Source organism: Meles meles, chromosome 18, assembly GCF_922984935.1.
Source record: "Meles meles chromosome 18, mMelMel3.1 paternal haplotype, whole genome shotgun sequence".
NCBI lineage: Eukaryota > Metazoa > Chordata > Mammalia > Carnivora > Mustelidae > Meles > Meles meles.
The window spans coordinates 39,120,982-39,139,765 of record NC_060083.1 but is presented as its reverse complement, the minus strand read 5'-3'; positions in this window follow the sequence as shown (position 1 = coordinate 39,139,765).

Here is an 18,784-nt window from a genome sequence, read left to right as displayed (position 1 = left end):
CTTTTCCCTCTGTTTATTGCCATGAAGTCTTCCTGAAACTCCACTGGCTGAGGCTCTTCCTCTGCAGCCCTTTTCTCCCCCAACGAGTCTTCACCATAAGTGTGCCGCCCCCCCGCTGACCATTCCTGCCTCTGCCTGGGGGCTTGGTGACTTTGGGGTGAGCTACAGTGGGAACAGCAGGTGCAAAGGCAAGCACTGATTCATACGAGGTCAGGAGCCACTCGGTTTGCAAAGATCCAGCCTGGTCCATGGCCGATGTGTTTCTCTACATGTGGTCTCCAGGCTTAATATCCATCGCAATGACATCTGGGGTTTATTGAGCACCTACCCTTTGCCAGGCTCTGTGCTAAGAACTTTACATGGGGGATGCCTGGGTGGCTCAGTTGGTTAAGCATCTGCCTTCGGCTCAATCGGTCATGATCCCAGGGTCCTGGCATCAAGTCCCGCATCTGGCTCCTTGCTCAGCAGGGAGTCTGCTTCTCCCTCTGCCTGCTCTGCCTGTTCTGCCTGCAGCTCTCCATGCTTCTGCTCTCTCTCTGACAAATAAATAAATAAAATCTTTTAAAAAAAAAAGCTTTACATGATTTTCCATTTAATCCTCTCAACAACCTTATGTGGTAAGTACTATCGTGATTCCCATTTTACAGATGAGCAAACTGAGGCTATCAGCTTCCTATGGGAAGGGGAAAAAAACCCCCAAAACGTACGCTTTTTTGAAGCCCCTGTGCTTAGCAATGAACAAGCAGGTGTTCACTTGACACGAAATCTGGCTAGGGTGGCAGAGGGCTCCATGAAGAGAGGTGAGCCTAGGTCTCCTCCCTTAGGTCCGGGGATTTCAGAACCCAGAGGAGACAGAGCCAGACCAAGGACTGCCTTACCCCCTGCTTGTTTCCCAAGAATTCAAAGAGGGGAAGCTAGCAGGGAAAACTTTGGGACAAAGCTAGGTGGAGCCTACAGAAACCGTGGACCCCAGCTTTGGGTGGGCCTGGCCACGGGGCTCTGGGGCCGAGCCTGTAGGGAGAATGGGCAAACGCAGCCTCTTGGCGCCGGGGTGGGAGAACAGCCTGGATGACCTGCCAGGCCCTCTGTGCCTCGAATCCTCCATCCTGTGTCTCAGGTCTTTCTCGTGAGGCCCGGGGGAGTCCCTGGTGGGTGGGGCTGCTGCAGGCCTGTGTCGTGATGTTCTGGGCAGAGGGCGGGGTGCGGGGCAGGCCCTGACCCGGTTGGGCAGGTTGGCCCACCCTGAGTGGCACCTGTGACCAGGTGCCAACCCCACCCACCGCCCTTTGAAGTCATCCAACCTGCACTCAAGGCCTAGCTCCTCTTCTGGGTCACCTCCCTAAAAAGAACTGGGGTCCTCTCTGGAGAAAGCTCCTCTTGCCTGAGGCCAGCTCCTGTGTGGGGAGAGGGAGGCAGGCCTAGGCCTGCCTGGAGGAGGTGGCAGTCTCCTTAGATCTGTCTCTGCAGGGGCTGGCAGGGGCTGGGCCAAGGAGGCTGAGTGAGGGGACAGTGAAGGGAGGGGGCTGATGAAGACAGAGGGCTCAGAGCGGGGCGGGGGGGGGGGGGGGGGGGGAAGCTCGGTGACAGGGAGGGAGTTCTGCTCGGGTGATGAGGCTGGGCAGGGAGGCACTCTCTCCCACCGCCTACGGGGCTCCAGCTACGGGTCTGGGGTATCTTAGCTGCCCTCCCCACCTTCATTAGCCTGTCCCCTACCCCCTATCCCATGGATTGCTCTGCAGGTGGCATTTCTGTCTTATGGAAGGTGCTGGTTAGTTGCAGTATTAAGACAAGCCTCTTGATATGCCCTCCCCACCGGCACCTTCGCTCCAGATCTTTCTCTCTCTTCAGCCCCTGTATTTGTCTGCAAGGCGCAGCGCCGGGTGGGGGTGGGGGGCCGGGTGGGGACAAAACAGTCACTCCGGGGGGCTGCAGGACTTGGCACGTGCAGAGCTCTGTCCACAGCCTGTTGCAAGACCCAGGTCCCTTTGTCCAGCACAGCCCAGAGCTGCGGCCCAGGCCTTTCCCCGCTGGCCCCGCCTGGCTCAGGCTCAGGGCAGACCTCTAATCCGCCAGGAGCCTCCTCGGAAAACCATTAGGCAGCCGGGCCCCTGCCCTGCGGGCCTCCAACCCGCCCTCCCCACACCCCTCCCGTAGGCTCCTGTTGGACGCCGCCCCAACCCTGCGGTCCTGGTCCTGGGTGCCGGGCCAAGGGACCCCTCTGGGTTGGCTCTGCCGCCTGATTTCTACTGCAGGCAGACCTCTTCTTAGACCACCTCCCCCCCCCCCCCCCCCCCCGCTCGAGGGGGAGGAGCTCAGCCCTTCCATCTCGGTGTTAGGTCCCCGCCACTCTCTCCCCATGCCACCGGTTTGGGGGTGGCCGGGGACACGTTGGGGCCTCCAGTTCCTGCTGTGGTGTGGGGTCGGGGTCGCCCACAGGCACTGCAGTGCCTACTCCCCAGCCGGCTGGCCGTGGATACCCAGGACGCAGGAAGGGGTGCCAGCCGGGTCTCCGGGTCTCCTGCCTCTCTGCTCCCCAGTCGCCCCGCCTCTGTGGCTCAGCCCCGGGCCTCCTCCTCTTCCTCGGGGAAGCCTGCCCCCGAGCACAGCACCCCCTCTCTTAGGCAGCCCACGTTTCTGCCACAGTGGGTAGCCCGCGTTTCTGCTCACCGTGCTGCTGGGGGACCGGGCCTGTGCTCTGGTCTTGGGCAAGCCAAGCCACCTGACCCCTTGGAGCTGTTTGCCCGACTGTAAATAGAGCTGTTAACCGCACCTGCCGCGTTAGGGTATTAGCTGAGCTTTGCCCATAAGTGTTCCATGATCTTATGGAGTCGCTGAGAAGGGCCCGGACTTGTCTCTCCCTCCAAACTGGTCAGAGACTGTCGCCTTCCAGCTTGTGCCCATGCTGGTCACGTTGGGAGAGAGGTGAGGACAGGGAGTGACCTCTCTGCCTCACAGGTCCGTATAGACACCAGAAGAATGTGTTTCTCCTCCTGTCCTTACTGGCCAAGAAAAAGAAAGGCAAGACAGGGACCCGGTGTTGGAGGGTGGGCGTCCCTTGGCATGGAGGGTGGGGAGGGGACATGGCATCCTTCTCCCCAGACCTTTAGGTGGACAGGACTTCAGATTGAGGGGAGCAACCCCCAAGGGGGGCAGAAGACCCCCTCAGGAGGGCTTCCTGTATCCCCCTCTCTTCATTTAGGCTTCTGCAGAGAGGAGGAGGAGGTCGGCTTCTGAGGCTTCAATGATTGAGGGACGGGTCCCCACACAGATCCAGGTGGCCAGGGAAGTGACATCTCACTGATGGTCCAAATCACTCACTCGGAGGCTGCGTGAAGAGCTCTTGAAGAGGAGGAACTGGCAATGGTGGCGCAGGCTCAAATTTTGGAGCAAATGCAGTGCAGTCCGCCATCTTCTAATCAAGATGGATGGCAGGAATGGCCACAGAAATGTTTACTATATGAAGCAGTATACCTAATTTTGGCTGAATTTTGTCCTTCTCCTCATGAAATTCCCATCTTTTTCAGTCAGGCTCATTGATGTGTGCTCAATAATCACAGTCTCCGTTTATTGTTGCCTATCACATGCCAGAAACTGTGCGAAGCATGTGACAGGCTCTGGCTCACTTAGCTTCCACATCCCTGCTCTTCAGGACTAATTCAGGGCAGTATTTATTGAGCATTTACTATGCCCCAGGCATTATTCTGGGTATCAGGACCGGGGGATACGTTAGCAATAATAACCACCACATCAGCCGAAACCTCTGTCCTCTTGGAGCTTACATTCTGGTGAGGGGAGGAGGAGAGAAACACGTGAGAGAACAGATGCATGATGTCAGGTCATCACGATAGGCGCTCTGAAGAAAACTGAAGCAGCATAAAGGGACAGTGAGTGATGAGGTAGGCTTCCTGGAGGTGGTGATTTGGAGCAGAGACCCGTGTGAAACGAGGGAGCCAGCCATTTGAATATTGGGGGGTCTAGCAATCAAGGCAAGAGGAACAGCCTGTGTAATAGCCCTGAGGTGGGTGCTTGCGTGACTTTTGGCGGGTTTGCACAGCAAGAAGGCCAGTGGCAGGTTGGGGGTAGGGGGAGCTCAGGGGAGCATGGGTAGCGGGAAGCCAGATGGGGTGAGGAGAACAGTAGGAGACGAGTCTATGAGGAAGGCAGTATTGTTAAGTCCACTTTACACGGGGAAACTGAGGTATAGAGAAGTGAAATACTAAGTGCAGAAACTGGGCTACACCAGGCTACCCCCACTTAGGCCTTAGTGCTTAATCACAGCACCCTCCTGCCCCCCACTGCTCCCGGTCATGTAGGTCTTCACTTGGCCCAGGAGCCAGGGTGGGGCTGGGTCATCTCACCGGGCCTCCACAGGCTCTGGTACATTAGGATTTAAGTGTATGTGAAGAAAAAAAAGGCAGACTTCCAACATAATACTAATGCCCACATTTGAGGGTTTTAAAAAATCTTGTTCTAAAGATTTTGTTTATTGGAGAGAGAGAGAAAAAGAGAGCATGGGGGGAGGGGCAGAAGGAGAGGGAGAAGCAGAAGCAAACTCCCCGCTGAGAGGGGAGCCCAACACTGGGCTCGATCCCAGGACCCTGAGATCATGAGCTGAGCTGAAAGGCAGCTGCTTAACCCACAGAGCCACCCAGGCGCCCCCACATTTGAGTTTTGTGTGGGCAGGAACCATGCTTTACCGGCAGCCCCAGAACCCTGCACAGACCCGGGCATAGGATAGGTGTTCAGTTAAGCGTTGGCAGAATGAGTGGAAGAATATTCCTTCTGAAGCAGAGACTGATTTTTCTAGCAAGGCCTGCAGTTTCTGTAAGGAGGTTAAGATTCTTGCTGTGGGAGGCATCCCTAGAGACCAAAGTTCAAGTCCACGGCTCCGCAGCTGAGGACACAGGCAGTGGGACAGAAGGGAAAGAACGCAGGTGCGTGGGAACGTGTCGGGCTGTGCCAGGCTCCGTGTTGGTGCCCCCCAGAATTAGACCTGCCAAAGGCTCTTCTCTAGGTTGGAGCGAAGAGTTTGGATTGGCTGGAACTGGGACTGGTGAGCTGTGAGGGAAACCCTAGTGCAGAAAAAAATCTGAGACAAGCGGCATGCTTGGAAGTCAGGGCTGGAGAGCGTGGTCTTAGAGAAAGTGAGATTAGCAAGGGAAGGGAAGATGTGATGGTCCGACAGAGCTTTCCCACCCCGCAGTCCCTGACCCCCTGTTCATGCTCCCATCCCCCCCATCCCAGATCGCCTCCATCCGTTCTCCCCCCACCCCCACCCCAGCATTTACAGCAGAGGCCCTGATGTGCCCTTGGCCACAGGGGGATACCCAAAGCCATGGCGCGTTTTTCTGACACCTGCATTTAACCCAAAAGTTTTCGGACGGGGGAGGGAGGGAGTGGAAAAAAGAACTCAACTAGAATATGTATTAAGGGGTGCCTGGGTGGCTCTGTTGGTAAAGCCTCTGCATTTGGCTCAGGTGATCGTCTCAGGGTCCTGGGATAGAGCCGGGAGGTGGGCTCCCTGCTCAGCGGGGAGTCTGCTTCTCCCTCTCCCTCTGCCCCTCCCCCTGCGTGTGCCTTCTCCCTCCCTCTCTCAAATAAATAAATCGTTTTCTAAAAAAAGACTATGTTTTAGAGATTGCCTTTTTTTTTCCTTAAAAAAAGTTTTATTTATTTATTTGGCAGAGAGCGAGAGCACAAGCAGGGGGAGCGGCAGAGGGAGAGGGAGAAGCGGCTCCCTGGGATCATGACCTGAGCCAAAGGCAGCCACTTAACCAACTGAGCCGCGCAGGCCCCCTGAGCTTGCCTTTCATACTAAAACAAACTTGGTGATAATACGGATTAAGGTAAAGCAGAGGCCTGAGATGAAAGTATTTGAGCGAGCTGTGTTGAATGTTGTCTGTCCCCACAAGTCTCTGCCCCGGGAGGAAGAACATTGAAAAATGCTGCTTGCCCATCGCCAGTCCATTTCCTCACCCACCGTTTGGCATGGAGCCCACTTCAGAATGGGAACAGGTTCTAGAAAGACTCCCCGGAGAGGGCCAGAGCCCCGGCAGAGACCACGGGCCACACCCTTGGACAAGTCGGCAGAGCCCTCATGGGTCAGGAGTGGGTATGTAGGGAGGGTTGGTTTCTAGGTAAAGGTGTTTGGAGCCGGCTTCCTGGTGGCAGCGGCGGAAGGAGATGAGTGTGTGTCCACAGGGGCTGGGAGGTGGCGGGTTTCAGCAAGAGGAGGCCTGAGCCACCAGCCCGGGCTGGTCCTGGCACCCAGTGCTCCTCCCAGGGCCTGCTGTGGACCTCAGTCTGCACACCATCGCCAGCCGGGAGAGCCGGGAGAGCCTGGCCCAGGTGCCAGTCAGAGGGGCGGCTGGGGAGGAGGGCTGAGAGGGAGGCAGGTCACTGGCTGAGAGCAGGGCAGGGACACGGGAAGGATCAGTCCTGGAGACAGGGTGGAAAGGGAGACAGGGTGGGAGGGGAGGGTAAGCCATGCAAACTGGGGCCTGGGTGGGGCCGGGGAGAACGTGGAACTTCCTGGAGTTTCTCTCCAGTCTTGGAGAAGAGTAATTCCCAGCGAAGGAGTTTACTGAGCCAAGGGCTTTCGGATCTCCAAGGCGGGAGGACTGGGCCTACGGGACAATAAGATTAGGGGAAAAGGAAGGGCCCTGGGGCATCTTTTCCTTGGCCATTGAAGAACGGGTGGTATGGGGGAGGGAAGGGCCCTGCTCTGTGTGTTGGGGGATGGCCGCTGGTCTCACAATACCAACATTCCTGGGACTCTTACTGAGACCAGACACCGCTCTAAAATCGACTCATTTAATCCTCAAAACAAACCCACGAATTGGGTATTTTATTATTGCCCATTTTATAGATGAGGACACTGAGACACACTAGGGTTAAGTCCCTGGTCTGTTGGAAAACTAGATGGCATCCAAGAATCTGTGAGGAAATCAGGCAAAAGATATAAATAGGGAGCACTTTAAGTTCATTCTTTTGTCTGTTTTGTCTGTTTGTTTTTTTAAATATTTTATTTATTTATTTGACAGAGATCACAAGTGGGCAGAGAAGCAGGCAGAGAGAGGGGAGGAAGCAGGCTCCCTGCTGAGCAGAGAGTCCGATGCGGGGCTTGATCCCAGGACCCTGGGATCATGACCTGAGCTGAAGGCAGAGGCTTTAACCCACTGAGCCACCCAGGTACCCCTGTTTTGTCTGTTTTTTCATTCATTCGTTGATTCATTGGATGGGTGCTGGGTCCGCCAGCTCCGTGTGCTAGGGTTCTGTGACCTGCTGTAGTCCTCACCCTGATCTCTGTGGTAGTTCTCTCACTCTCCAGGTGTGGAAACTGAGGCTCTGAGGGGTGACCTGAGAGCTCAAAGTTATGTAATACTAGATCATGGCCACAGAGCAAGTAAGTAGCAGGACTAGAATCCATACCTGGGCCAGAGTGACTCTTTGGGCCTGAAAAAGAGCTCTCGTTCTTAGGGCAGATAAGCCCACAAATCAGCTAGGAACTGCAGGGAAATAGGAGGTAGAGTGTGTTTCTAAAAAGAAATCCAGGTACTTTCCCACATGCAAGCTCAGCTCTCTGGAAGCCGGGTCTCTAACCCTGCCAGCAGGGGGAGCTCTTCCCAGCCAGGGAGGATCAGAGAGGCAGGCGGGGGAGGGAGGGGTAGGAATGATTACAAAACAACATCCCAGGGTTGATGGGACAAGATGGACTCTGGGCAGCACTTGGCTCCTTCTCCCCTTCGCCCTTTCTCCCCCAGCATGCCCCCTGACGTCCCCGGCAGGGTTGGCCGCCTCCATCCTCTGCCTCCTGAGCCCCCTGCCTCCAGCTCCAGGAGCACACCACACCTGGTCCCCCAGGTTATCACACCAGGTGACTTCCTTGTCTTCCCAGAACGTGGTGGCCCATCTCCCCTGCAGGGCTGGCCCTTCCCCCACTGGTTTCCGCAAGTGGAATTCCCCCCAAGGGAGTAGCTGCGATTGCAACAGGGATGAGCCTTGGGAAGTTTTGGGATTTAGGGTGAAAGGTGGCATTGGAAAGTTTTTAAGGGCCATGCCCAGGGGCAGGACTGGCTTAGCCCTGGGGTGGGGGAGATCAAGAGTAGGGAAGGGGGTATAGGGATGGGAGGTGTTCTCCGCCCCAGAGCTGGCCAGGCTGGGGCACATGGATCCCCTTCACCTTCTCTCCAGCATGAAGTGAGGGCCCGGGGCACAGTGGCTACTGGGCCTTGGGCCCCAGTAGCCTTGTCCTGGCCCTCTCCCAGCCAGATATCTCCTAACCAAGAGTAAGGACTTCATGAAAACAACAAGGAGCTTGACAAAATCCCCTTTGTAGACTGCAGAACCCCAGAATTCCCTGAGCCCACTCTCAGGGTCTACAAGGGCTTTTTCCTTTACCCCATCTTTTCTTCACCCCAGGGTGGCTGTTTGGGAAGTGGGTGAGGTTGGTGGAACAGGGGGAGGATGGACCTGGGACGATGAGCTAGGGGACCAAACCTATGTGCATGACCTCCCTTTCCCAGTACAGGACAGACAAGAGAGAGCTCTAGAGGCAGGGGTCTCCATTTATGCTCCTACCTTGACTTACCAACCCCCCCATCATCCCTCTTATCCTACCTCCTGGAACCCCCAAACCCTAGTAGATGCCCATCTCTCTCTCTTTTTTTTTTTTTTAAGATTTTATTTATTTGACAGACAGAGATCACAAGTAGCTAGAGAGGCAGGCAGAGAGAGAGAGAGAGAGAGGGAAGCAGGCTTTCTGCTGAGCAGAGAGCCCGATGCGGAACTCGATTCCAGGACCCTGAGATCATGACCTGAGTTGGAGGCAGCAGCTTAACCCACTGAGCCACCCAGGCGCCCAGATGCCCATCTCTTTATCACCTTCTAATTTGCTTTGGAAAAAATAGGTCCACTTGGAGTGGAAGTTGAAGTTCACCAGCAGCCCTCCGGCTAGAGTCCCACCTTCTGGACGGTTTTTCAGTATGAGCATTTAAGGGATCAGTTTGGCTCAGAGTTGGAGTGAGGTGCCAGGACTCTCCTTTGCCTCCCCTCACCAGCATGCTCCGAGTCTGTGGCCCTAATGGGACCCGGCAAACTCGGCTGCCTCTAAGAGGTGACGTCACCTTGTCTCTTCTCCCCTCCCTGATCGTCTCAAGAATATCTCCGACCCCCTAGTTCCCACCAGTGCTACCCACTCCAAGGAAGCAGATGGCCTAGCCCCCTTCCATCATTGCCCCCCTCCCCAGAGTCCCTGAACTGTGTGGCCCTCAGCACCCAGGGCCCAGGGCGCTGGCAGAGAGGGAGGACAGGCAAGCCCCAGCCAACTCCTGGGGTCCTCCAGGGAGCGAGGGTATGTAAATCTGGCCTCATCCCCTTTCCTCCAGCCCTGCTGTCAGCTGGCCAGCACCATCCCTTAGAGCAAAAGTGCTTCCATGCGGGAGGGAGGGAAGCCTGCTCAGTGGGAGAAAGATGGAGCTGGTCCCCCCACGTGTCAGTGAACAAATTGGGCCAATTTGGTGTGATTAGTGAAGAATTCACATCTGGCCAGCAGAGTCCACCCTCCCCAACCCCCAGCCCAGCCTGGCTCCTGCTCCCCATTAGAAGCTATTTTCTCTGACGGCTCCATTTGTCTCTGTAGTGGGGGATTTGACAGCTCCCTGCCCAGCCTGGGGGGCCTGGCTCTGAGGGAGAGGCCCAAGGCCAGGCTGCTTGCCCACCCCCTTGACTTGATGCCACGAGGGACGCCATGCTCCACACAGGGCCCAGGCACCTGCAGGTCCCATCTCTGCTGTGTGTGTGTGTGTGTGTGTTGTGTGTGTGTGTGTGTGTGTGAATGGTGGGTAGGGGGAGGCAGGGGTCTGGTGTTCCCTAAAGGAAAACAGCTGGGCAAGAATAAGGGAGAGCCCACCCCCGCTTCCTTCACCCCTTCCCGGCCCCTCCCAGAGACCCCGCTGCAGCTACCCATCAGGAAGGCCTGTGGACAGCTGTTGCACAGCTGGAAGCCTGGCCCCCAGAGGTGGCTTCGAGGTAGTGCCACTGGGGGGTGTGGCCTTAAAGCTTTGGGTCTTCCTCCCCCAGCAGTGACCCCAGGTTGCCTGTGTCAAAGGCAATTTGAGGCTATTTAAAGAAGCCTGACCTAGAGGTCACCTGGGCAAATCTCTTCCCTGGGGAATTACCACCAGATGGCAACATGGGGCTGGTCTCCTGGAAGGTTCTCCCTGGTTGCGTGGGAGTACCAAGGCTCTGCTGCAGCCTGGAGTATGTGCAAGGGGACAGGGGTCCAGGACCTCAGCCCTCGGCTGAGAATTCTCCTTGGAAGAGGGATCACTGCGGGCAGGAAGGGGTCTTAGACTTCAGCATGGGGTGGTCGAGGGCAGGAGGCTGCTTTTCGTCGTGAGGTTATATTGTTTGGGGGGTGGGCAGAAGTCTCTAAGGCCTCCAGCATTTCTCCACTGCCACACAGATATCGAAAGAAAACCAGGCAGAGTGAGGGGATCAGACATCCGTAATCTCCCTAATCCCCAGAGTTACCCTGAGAAAGGGGGACCAACTGTCCCCCGTTTACCCCAGACTGGCGGGGGCGCTTCTGGGATGTGGGACTTCCCTATTGAAGCCACAGTAGGGCACACTGGGACAGCTGGTCACCCCTATTAAGCACAAGCCCCAGAGATGAGGCAGAGGGATGGAGGACAGAGGGATGGAGGACAGAGCAGCTCTTCTGAGGTCTCTTGCCTGATTCCTAATTTGACTTTATTTCATCCTTACCTGATTTTAGCCCGACGTCTTATTATTACTTATAGTCTTCTTTTCCAGGCAATGCATGGGGGTTGGAAGACGTCCTGACCTGGAGCGGGGAGAGTAGCTTGGCCGTCCATCTCATTCATGCTGGGGACCACGGGCTTTGGGGTCCTCGGCCCAGCTGGCCTGCTCTCCGGGGCCCTGACTGCTCAGCACCCATTTCTGCCTAACAGATGAACCTTCGGCACACCCTCTGTGTGTGTGGTTTCTGCGTTATTATCCCATTTCAGAGATGAGAGTACTGAGATGGAGTCACTGGCCCCGGGGCTGAGTTGGGGGGAGAGGGAAGCGGGGTCTCCTGGGTATGGACTGCCCTGCACGGCTCCTCACCCCATCTCCTGTTCGGGCGTTTTCCTGAGGTCAGAAATCAGCCGTCGGCCCCAGGTGGGGGGAGAGTCCGCTGCTTCTCTCCTGAAGGTGGCCCAACCCCACTCATCAGACATTAATGACATAGTTAAGTGAGGACTGAGAAGGGGAAGGAGAGCACCTGGCGGGATTCCAAAGGCACAGAAGGGCTTCGTTACATCTAGATACCAGACCGCACTTCTACCCGTTCTCACAGCAGCGACGGGCATCCAAGAGATGGAACCCAAAGAAGCCCCAGTGGGAAGGAGGTGTCTAGGGGGCCTCGCGGAGGGACAGAGACCAGCGGGCAGAGCTGTGCTCCCGCTGTCCTGGAACCAGGCTGCTTCTGGGGCAGGTCCCCACCTGCTCCTGCCCTCACCCAGCTCTCCTCCACATGTCCACATGCCCCTTTCCCCTCAGCCTTCCCTCTCTCTCCTCTGCACACATGCCCAGCGCCCTTGGAACCCGAACAGAGAGAGCCTGGAAGCCAGAGCTGAGCTTGCACTTCAAATGGAGCTTGAAGTGCCATTTCCAAAGGGGCAGCTTTTTCTCGAACATTCTCAGGAGGGTTCTTTGCTGGCCTCCTAGGTCTGAGGACTCTGGCTACTGAGGCATTCAGGAAGCTGTGTGGTTTAGGGCTAGGTGGCCGAGCTCCTTTTTCTGGGCTGCCCCTAACACCTCTTTCCCAGAGGGCTTGGGTGGGCAAACTGACACTGTGGGTTTGTCCCCCAGAAGAGGCAAAGGTCCAGCCACGCACACTAGTGTGGAGGAGGGGAGCCTTGGGGGGAGCTCCACTTTGGGGACAGGCTCTTTAGGACAGGACCCCCCCTATAAAGCCACTATCTCTCACTAGTCCTGCTGACCTTCTCAGAGAACCCCCAGGCCTCGGGGGGGAGGGAGAGCATTTCCACCATTTTCTCAGAGAGAAGGACCCTCCCTCCTGTCCTGACACTTGGTGTCCATCTTGGGGAAGCCTGGAAGTGGGGTGCTTGCCTGTTTACACCCTGTTTGAGTTTGCTTCAAGCCAGAGGCGACTTCCTGTTTCCACCAACAGGCCCCAGGAGAGATCAAAGGCGAGGGCTGGTGAGTTCAGGGAAGAGGAATGGAGGATGGCCATTCTGCCACCATGTAATGGGAGGGTTGAAATTTATGTGGATGGCTGGAGCCAAGGGAGGACACGGGGGACAGAGGCCAAATTCCCAGGGCCCTGGGCCTTGATCTGGCTGTGCCCACCCTGTCCTGACCCCCTCCTCCAGGAAGCCCAGGGCATCTCCCCATCCCTGAATCCTGACCTCCCAGTGAGGCTGCATCTCGCTCCTCCTCTGTCCCCCAGCAGGGCTGTCCCGGTCCCTCTCCCGGCAAAGGGCTCCCTGCCCAGCGCGGGGCCTGCAGCAGCGGGAGGAGAGGAGGGGATGGGGGAGCCGGCACTGCCCTCCCGGCGTTGGCTGCCCCCACTCCTGCGCGGAGGGCGGGGCAGGAGGCTGGTCGCCGTGAGGGGCTCAGGCACGGCGGCGGCTGTCACTCACGCACTCACGCGGGAGGAATGCAGACGGCAGGGCTGCCCTGTGGTCACGTCTCCGCCCCACCGACGGAGGTAGGCGCCCAGGTACCCAGCCTGTGGGCCTTGGGAGCCCGCCAAGCTGCTGATGAAAGGCGCTGCAGATTAACCCTTTCTTGGCCGCACCCCCTCGTTGCTGCCGCCGCCGCCTGCCGGGTGGTCGCCAACCACGAGGGGCGCGAGGCTGCGATGGGGGCCGGGCGCAGCCGGGTGAGTGGGCGGCCTCGCCCGGGGGCGCTGGCCCGGAGCCCCTTCTGGTTCGGGGCCGCCCCATCTCTGAGACTAGCCTCCCAGAGGATCAACCCCTCTCCCACCGGGCCTTCCCTCAGTGCCCCCTCCTGGCAAGTCCCTGCAGCTCAAGAGCACTGGACAGATAGTCCAGAAATTCAGGTGTTTCTCCAACACCCACATCCGAACGGCCAAGAGGGTCAACTGGGCTGATGGACGCAAGGGAATGAGGGCACTCTTTCTCCAGCGTGTAGCATTTCAGGGTCAGCCTTATTTATCTGTGTCTGGCTTAGTAGCAGCCTACATTCCCCCCCCCCCCCCCCAAGGAGAACCTCGGGCAGATGCTTAGTATATAAATCAAACAAAGAGGGGGTTTCTGGCTGGAGTAGGGAGAGAGAGAGAGGTCCACTCTGCCACCCATCCAACTCCTGAGACCTCTTAGGGAGGACTCCAGGGAACACAGTTTGGAAAGCATGCAGATCTAGGTGCCCCGTGAGAGCCTCTTCGACTCCGACCCTCTCTCTCTTCTTTTGTCCGCCTCTGCTTGGTCATTCAGATGCAGCTTTGTTTAGTGGGGACTTTGCCAGCTGGGCATTTGTTCCTTTGCAAGGGCTGGCTGTAGGGGCCTTCTGTGATGCTCTGAGGTCTGGGCTTCTGCTTCTAGGGTCCGGGGGCAGTGTCCTGTGCTCTCCAGGGAGGGCCCTGCCCTTGACCTGTGATTATCATTCAGGGGCCATGCCGTGGGGCTTGTATTCCCTCTCTATACCTGCACGTTGCTGGACCCAATGCCTCCCCACCGCCCCTGGGTGTCTCCCACACACTCCTCTCTTGCTCTTCTGCTGAGAGTTGCAGGAATCCAGGTATGCATGGGGCTACCTGGTAGGCAGGGAGAAGAGGGCAAAGGTCTTCCCCACTCCCTAATTACCAGGGCATCTACCAGAGACCGAAGCCCTTTGTTAACCCTCACTCACTGACCCTCTGCCTGGGAGCTCCCAGGTCCCTTCCCTGTCTTCTCCAGGCTGCCTGGGGAGCCTCCTCCCAACCTGTGAAGGGTAGGAGCTCCTAGAGGGGCAGGAAGTGGGAGGTCCAGTCAGGAGGAAGTGCCAAGTGGGGGCAGGAAGCCAGGAGGCCCAGGGCTCCCTCTAACCCCCACCCACCCATTCACTCTCCAGTGGTCTCTGTGAGCCTCACCATCCTGGGGGGAGCTAAGCCACCCTGAAGCTGGGGTTCTGGAAAGACAAGGGAACAGAGGCTTTGGCTACAGTGGGACAACTGGAGAGTAGCCGGGAGGAAGGATCGTGAGTCTGACCTGCCACGTTCAAACAGAACTCATCATCCCCCCAAAATGGCGCCTTGGATATTCCTTATTCAGCCTAAAGGCATCACGTCTCTAAGACAGTACACTAAAATTTAGAAACCACCCCCCCACCATCCAACAGCTCACCAAACCTCACCCTTCCTGCAGCATTAGTGGGTTCGAAGGTGCCCGCTTTTCTTTCCACTTTGCTTACTTTGGACGCAGTCGAGGTCGTTTTAAACCAGTCCCTGAGATCATTGCAACCATGGCTGGTTCCGCCGGCTCCAGGGGAGCACTCCCCCTACCCCAGCCCCGGCCCTCCTTCACACTGCCCTAAGAGGGATCTCAGAACACAGGTTGGAACATGCCACTCTCATGCTCAAAAACCTTTGATGGCTCCCCATTGCCAGCAGGATAAAGTCCCAAGGTTGCCTGGTATTTACGGCCCGCCCTGATCTGGTGCCAGTTTGCCTTTCCAGCCTGAGCCCCCACTCTGTACTTCACCTTCTTCAATTCTGTCTACATCCAGTGGCTTTACGCTCGTGCTGCCGTGTACCTCCATGGCCGAGCACCTTGGCTCACGGACAACCTTGTTCCTGGCACTTAGGGTGTTGTGGGGGAGAAGGATTAATCACATAATCCCATAAATAAATATACCCTTACAAACAGCAATATGTTCAGGGTGCCTTTAGGAACCCAAGGAGAAGCTGTAATGGGGGTGGGACTGATTGAGACTGGGGACGCAGAGAAAGCTGCTGGGCAGAAGAGGCACAGCTCGGTGTTGGATTCTAGTTACCTTTGGCTTCTCGATGCTTGGGGAGATTATCTTTGATCTTTGGTCGGGATGAATTTCCCTGTCTGCACACCCCGATTTCTTGGCATCTCTGACCAGCTTGTGTTTCATTCCGTCTTGAACTGGAATCTGTCTTGTGTGTTGTTGTCCCTAGATGGTGTGCCACGGAGGGAGGGGTGGGTTGCTCGGTCGTGCTTAGAACACCATCACTGGGGGTGCCTGGGTGGCTCAGTCATTAAGAATCTGCCTTCAGCTCAGGTCGTGATCCCGGGGTCCTGGGATCGAGCCCCGTGTCGGGCTACTTGCTCTGCGGGAAGCCTGCTTCTCCCTCTCCCATTCCCCCTGCTTGTGTTCCCTCTCTCACTGTGTCTCTCTCTCTGTCAAATAAATAATATCTTTTAAAAAAAAGAGGCGAATACAAGAATTAAAAAAAAAAAAAAAGAACATCATCATTGGGCACACGGCAGATCTGGGATGCAGTAGGCCTTTAATGAAAGCGTTTTTCTCTCCGTGGTGAGGATGTGGAGACCTTAGCATTGAATGCTCATGGCAGTAGACTTTAAATCAGGAGACATTGTCTGAGAGGTAGTCGGTTAGTGATGTTTGGCCGAGAAGCCAAGGGGTGACTGAGATGGTCTTCTGGTCGCCCCAGGTCTCCCAGCTCAGTCTACACTCTGTCCGAATGACTCCCAACTCTACTTCCCCAGTGCCTCCGGCCTAGGAAAAGCATTCCGCTTAGCCCAGCTCCCCTCCTCCCTAATCCCTTACCACCTTCTTGCCCCATGACCCATACTTGGATGGAGTGGGGAGAGGTGAGGAGGGAGTTCTCTTTCCTGAAGGGAGACTGAGCGTGGGTGTCATAAGCCGTGAATTTGAGCTTCCTTCAGCATCCCGCCCCCAATGGTCCCCACCACCCCAGATTGTCCCCTGCAGGCGGCTCTTTGGGCAGAGCACAGAGGGAGAGAAGGGGTTAGCCTGCCTGGATTTGAAGAGGGAAGGGCCGAGGGAGGTTGATTTGGGAATGACCCTAATCTAGAGGCTGCCTCTCCGCACACACCGCCCTCCCCCACCTCACCCATTTCCAGATCAGAGGACACCAGGCAATTTCCCAGGTTTTCCGGGGCTCTCCAGCTTCCCCAGGGACTTTCCCATTAATAGCGAATTTTGGATCTAAGCAAGCAGTGGGGATGAGGCTGTGGGACCCAGAAAGGTGATGGCGAGAGCCCAAGCCCTTGTCTCAGGGCATAGACCTGTCTGAGGGCATAGACCTTGCCCCTGTTGTCAGGATACTCCTGAGGTGCTGACGGGCAACAGGATGAAACCAGGACTTAGAGGCTTCCTCCCTCCATGTGGGGCCGAAGCCAGGGAGCCCAGCAGGCAGTCCCAACCAGAAGTTCATTCCTTTCCTCCGGGGAGCCCTGTATGGAAGTCTCCCGGCACTCTCTCTTGCACCAGAGGCCAGGTGGCGGGTGGGGAGAGCGGGGGAGGAGGAATGTGCCTGGGGCCAGGCAGGATGCCACCGGACAGTCCCAGCAATCCTACCTCCTCCCCGTGACCTGCTCAGACCACTGCTTGCCCGCCTTGGTCCTCGTCCCTATGCCAGGGGTCACGGCCAAGTCCTGGCTTCCAGCTCCCCCATTCCTGGGAGGAGACCCAGCCTCCAGACACATGGGACATCTTGTGGGGCATGAGTCATTGCTGCAACTGCCATTTTAGGAACCCTGGCCTCACACTGGCTTATTTAATCCCCACAGTTAAATCCGGGATTCCTCCCATTTCACAGGTAGGGAAACCCAGGCTCACCTTGTGCAACCTGACATGGAGAAGCAGTGGGTCGTGGATCCTGGGGGTCAAAGGGAGAGATCACTTTTTAAAAATATTTTATTTATTTGTTAGAGAGAGAGAGAGAAACTCTGGGCAAGCAGAGGAGAAGCAGACCCCCTGCTGAGCAAGGAGCGGCTTGGGACTTGATTGATCCCAGGACCCCAGGGATCATGACCTGAGCCTAAGGCAGACACTTAACTGACTGAGCCACCCAGGCGTCCCCAGGAGAGATCGGAGAGATCGTCTTGAGGACCCACAGCCTCCATGAGGTTGAGACAGGGCCAGGGGCTCAATCAAAGTGTCCTCTGAAGCCCAACAAAGAATTTTCCCCTACAAGGAGAGGGATGAGGCATGGATTGGGAATGGGCACAGAGGGGCAGCAGGCCAGCACCCCACACCATGCCAGGGACCCTGCATTGAATGACCTCCACCCGCCTCCTTCCCTTTCCCTTCCTGAAGCTGAGGGAGCCAGTGGCTGCCCAGGTGCTCCAGTGCACGGGCGAGGGCAAGCATCCTCGGGAGCCCCCCCGCCCCGGCATTTGCCCCATGATTTTCTCCTAGCTGATGCCTCAGAACATGGGCAGGGGTCCAGACCAGTGAGTCCAGGGCATGACTACCCAGCTTCGCTCTCCAATCTGCCTGCTCTGTCTCCCCGCCCCACCCCCCACTCCCTCCCCACCAGCTTCCCTCCCAAACACTCACTCATTCATTCCCCAGACCACCTACAAACCACCCATTTGCCTGGACCACACAGCTCCTGCCCAGCTCAGCTCCCAGGGATAATGGCCACGCCACCCCCACCGTTCCAGGACCCACCCCCAAGCCTAATTACCACCTTGGCACCTCCGGGCAGGCGAGGGGGGCACTGACCTCCGTTTATGCTTGGAAGCCTCTTGGGCACAGGAGGCTTGTTTTCGTCTGGACATCAAGGGGCAGGAGCAAATTAGAGACCCTCAGCTGAGCCCCTCTCCCACTGCTCCCACCCCACCGCCCAGTCTCTGGGCCCAGGCTACTGGGGCAGGGCAGGAAGACAAGATGGCAGGGACCCCACTTGATCCTCTGTCCTCTAGGCACAGCAAAAGGATGGAGGAAGGGACGGACCTAGCTGCCCTCAGGTGCAGGTCAGGGAGGGCTGCCCAGAAAGAGCATTGGATGGGAAGTCAAAGATTGGGGTCTGGTTCAGAGCCCTACTGCTCGCCTGTCCCCACCCATTTTGGCCCCAGTTTTCTAGCACATGTCCACAGGCTCTGAGGGCTCTCTCTGGCTCTTGGGAACTTGAACCCCAGGAAGGTGACTGAGAGGTGCTGACCGCGGGTCTCTGCACTGCTGAGGGACCCCCAAGCAAAGAAGTGGGGAGAAGGACGTGGATGGAGGGGGTGGTTGGAAGAGGACAGGAGGGCAGGACAGGGAGACACGGAGCAGGGTTGGCTGGACACCTGTCAACGGTGGGTGGGAGGGGTGACTGGGCACCATGCCAGGCAAGGAGTGCAGAGGTGCGCAAGTCCCTCACAGGCCTCCGGACCTGGTGTGCTCTGCCCACTGCCTTCCCACGCCACCCCTTGTCAGCAAGGCGGTGGCAAGGGAGGGCCTCCCTGAAGTGGCTTGTGACCCCAGAGGGACCCTCTGCCTTTCCCTCTGTAGGGTCCACACTGACCCAAGTCCCAGGAGCTGCTGCATGAGGGCAGGGACCAGTCGAGTTCTAATGCCAGCACGGGCCCTGGCTTGCAGGCGAAGCCCACGGAACGTGGGCTGGACAAAGGGGGACGGAATAGCTTCAGGGAGATTCAGACAAACACAGATGTCTGAGCTTCCCTGTGGCTCCGGGGGTTGGGGCTGGCAGGGAGAGGGGAGAGCGGTGGGCAGGGGTGGTGTTGGTGGGTTCAGCCTCACCAGGCAGAGCTGAGCCAGGCCTAGGCCCCGGGGGCCAGGGCCACCAGGG